Raw genomic sequence first — 4,023 nt, 5'->3', positions numbered from 1 at the left:
ACAATAAGTTGAATATTTCGGAAAAAACGCAACTTTCGAGCATTGTTGAAATTAAATATTAGCAACAATAATAATAAGTGATATCAACTATTCATTTTTCAGCTTTACTTAATTATCTATCTCACTGTAATTGGAAATTGGACAAAAAGTTGAAAATTTTAGAAAAAGCCGCAACTTTCTAGCATTTTTCAAATTGAATATTATTAACAATAATAATAACTTGTTTAAATAATGCGTGTAAGAATCTAATTATAAGTATGAAGTAATCATTCACGTATTAGCAACAATTTGCATTTAAAAAACGTAAGAAATCATTGTTAGAGCTAAAAACTCGCAAACACCATTTTTTCACTTGTGGGGTTAGTTTAGGACTCTATAAAACTGACTTGAGGAGGTGATTTGTGGAAAATAATATTTCATTCGTATTCTGTGACTCATTGTGAAGAAAAATGTTGGGTTTCAATAATATTAGCTGATAGGATATCTCTTTCTGCATTTCCTACTAAAATAAAAAGTTACAAATCGAAAATGTCCAATTTTATCTCTTTGTTTGTTTCTATGTTGTTGCTTTGTGACACAAATTTAAAAATCGCTAACCGAAATTCTCGTGAAAATTTAATACGAGAATCAACAATTGCGGGCCCGAAGCGCGTTTAAACCTGCGAGCCGCGCGCGCAGCGCGCGATGAGACTGTGCCCGCGCAGCTGGCAGATTTTTTAAATCTGGTTCATTGACAGTCTGTACTCGAAAAATTTTTTTTCTGCGCAAAGTCCAGTTTTCAATATTCGCCCAAGATTCGTTTCTTTCGAACAATATGTAGCTAAATGTAGAAACTCATTAACAAAGAACATTATTTTTTGTATTTCTCGACCAATTTTTTTACAAAACTTACTTTAAAATATTATCTTAACGCATGCAAAGCAGAAGATGAAGGATTTTTATGAATTCAAATTCACAAGCGTCGTTTTCAACGGTATCTTCAAAAACTTTTAACGTGGTCCAACACAGAAAATTGCATTTGCTTAAGTGTTGAAAATAACTTTGAAAATGGATTTGGCAAAGTTTAAAAATAATCAAATAATTCTTTCTTTTAAAAATAATATGTTTAATATATTACCAAATCTAGATGCTTTAATACTGGCACTTCTGTTTTCTTTAATTAACTTAAACCTTAACCAAAGCATGCTAATTTTCAACAAGAAAAATACTAATAATAATATTGATTTTAATCAAAGGGTTAATTTTTTTACCAGGAAAGCTTTTTCAATCAACAAAGAAAAAAAACCTGCCGCTACGCGGGTACTTTATCATGGCGCGCTGCGCACGCAAGTTTGAGCGCGCAGGTCAGACAACTCAGCGGCGCCACTAACGAAAAATAAAATTTCATATAATGCATATTTTTTCGCTATTTTTTTTTACCAAAACAATAAATTTTGTTGCTTTATTAGTTTACGAGAAAACAGGGCGGCGCTAGCTTGCCGGCAACTCAGCGGCGCCCTCTACAAAAATCATTCAAAAATCAATAAATTAAACAAAATGACTAGGTTAGATTTTTTTGCTATCTTTTGCTTTACAATGAGCTGTGAATCGCTTTTGTAAAGTCAACCCTTATTTAAAATAACTACCCAGTGTAATGAAAAAAGTATTTACAAACAGTATTAAAAAATGACTAAACTAGATTTTTTTGCTATTTTTTTGCTTTACAATAAGCTATGAATCGCTTTTGTAAAGTCAACCCTTATTTAAAATAACTACCCCCTGTAATGAAAAAAGTATTTAAAAACAGTATTAAAAAATGACTAAACTAGATTTTTTTGATATTTTTTTGCTTTACAATGAGCTTTGAATCGCTTTTGTAAAGTTAGCCCTTATTTTAAAAAACTACCCCCTGTAATGAAAAAAAGTATTACAAAAATTACTAGGATAGATTTTTTTGCTATTTTGGTGCTTTACAATAAGCTATGAATCGCTTTTGTAAAGTCGATCCTTATATACAAAAACTACCCCCTCCCCGTAATTGAAAAAAGTATTTAAAAAAGTATTAAACAAATGTCTGGTCTAGATTTTTTATTTTTTTTGCTTTCAAATGTGATATTAAACACTTTTGTAAATTCAAACCTTATTTTAAAAAGTAACCCCCTGTGCTGCACAAACGTATTTAAAAAAATGATAAAATGAAGATGAAAAACACTTTTGAACCATGAACAGAATATTTTTAAAGCATAACTAAGGAGCAAAATTATTGTTCACTCCTAATCGTTACAAAAACAACCCCCGTATTTGTATCCGAATACAAAACTGAAGTCTCAAGTCAAGAATTGTATACATTAACTGTTGGGACTTTTGTCCTGATTGTTGTGCTCTCTTATTATTCTTCAATGTCATATCAATTTCTTTTGTAAAATTAACTCTTATATAAAAAAAAACAATATCCTGTAATGAAAACACACATTGAAGAAAGTCGATATCTGCATAGATGGAACTTACTTATAAAATATCAACATGGTACGTTTAAGCGTAATTATTTCTCACCCTATTCGTCACAGCAATAACCGCCGCAATGCATATCATTTTCCAGTCTTTGTTTGTGTATTCAAAAAATATAATTTACTTTTTTCGATACACCTTTTAATGCCTTTAATTAACCTTCAGCGCGACAATTAGATCTATCAATTTAGCACCCCTACAAAGGAAATTCTTAAATTTTTTGTATCAGAATTTAGAGCTTTATTGGGATCTTGAACGCAACAACAACCAATTTCTAAAAACCACCCCCAACTAAAACTAAAACTACCCCCTATTTAAAAACTCAAATTTGGAAAAAAAGCAAAAAACACAAGAATCAGAGACACCATTGACACTAGAAAATTTTCAAAAAGATTATTTTTTCACAAAGTTATATCGACGTGGTAGTCAGAGGTTAATTTTAGACATTAAGGGTTGGAGCCAAAAAATTGGAGTAGGTATTTTCGAGGAGCCCAAATATCAGATTATCTTTTGACACTGTAAAATTCTCAGAAAGATTATTTTCTTACAATTTCATATCTACGTGGTAGAGAGGGGTTGATTTTGGTGAAACGGTAACTTCCTCCAAATAGTTTCAGCAAAACCACTCGCAAAATAATGCATTAATTCAAATTTTGTTTTTTGCACTGTTAAAAGTATATCGAAATCTATTGCGGGCTTCTGTTCAAAATTAATTTTTTTCATTTTTAAACATTTTTATTAACAAAATCTGAGATTATCGAATTCCGAAAATTTTTGATGTTAAAAATGGGAGAAGCCCGCCATGCGGAAAGTACTAATAAACATAATATCAATAAAAAAAGATTAAATTATTCATTTATTTAAACAAGTTTTTGCTGAAAACAAAGTAAAATAAACAAGGAAAAATTCTGCGGAAAACCGTTTTTTAGTTCCCGGCTTTACCGCCAGTGGTCACTACTGATCTATTCTTGACTTGAGACTATCCTTGCGAAAACTGCGATGTCGATAACATTGGAGAACTTATACCTGCGTATACCTCAGATCGAGACGAAACCCTTGCTTATGACCACATTTATTCCAGATCAAATAATGTGAGATTCTTTCAGAAAGGTTTTCTTTCTGCCAAACCTCTTGAAAAATAATGCAAAAAAAAGAAATTTCGATTATTTAATACTTACTGCTACATATATTGATAAGGCGGGCTTCTTTCGAAATCAAATTATATCCGAAATTACACTTTTAGTATTTAAATAAAATAGAAGTGATTATTGAGCAATTTATCTCTTGGTAAATTTCGGTAAAAAGGTGTTTTTTTCTACCAAAACACTCAAGAAATAATGCAAAATTTGCACTTTTGTTTATTTAATGTTGATTGATATACTTTTCTATTTGGTGGGCTCCTCTCGAAATTAAATTATATTCGAAACTACAGTATTAATATCAATAAAATAAAAGTGATTATTAATTAATTTATCTTTCCGTAGATTTCGGTAAAAAAGTGTTTTCTTCTACCAAAACACTCGAAAAATAATGCAA

The sequence above is a fragment of the Belonocnema kinseyi genome, chromosome 1 (assembly GCF_010883055.1).
Source record: "Belonocnema kinseyi isolate 2016_QV_RU_SX_M_011 chromosome 1, B_treatae_v1, whole genome shotgun sequence".
Lineage (NCBI taxonomy): Eukaryota > Metazoa > Arthropoda > Insecta > Hymenoptera > Cynipidae > Belonocnema > Belonocnema kinseyi.
This window is presented reverse-complemented; position numbering follows the sequence as displayed.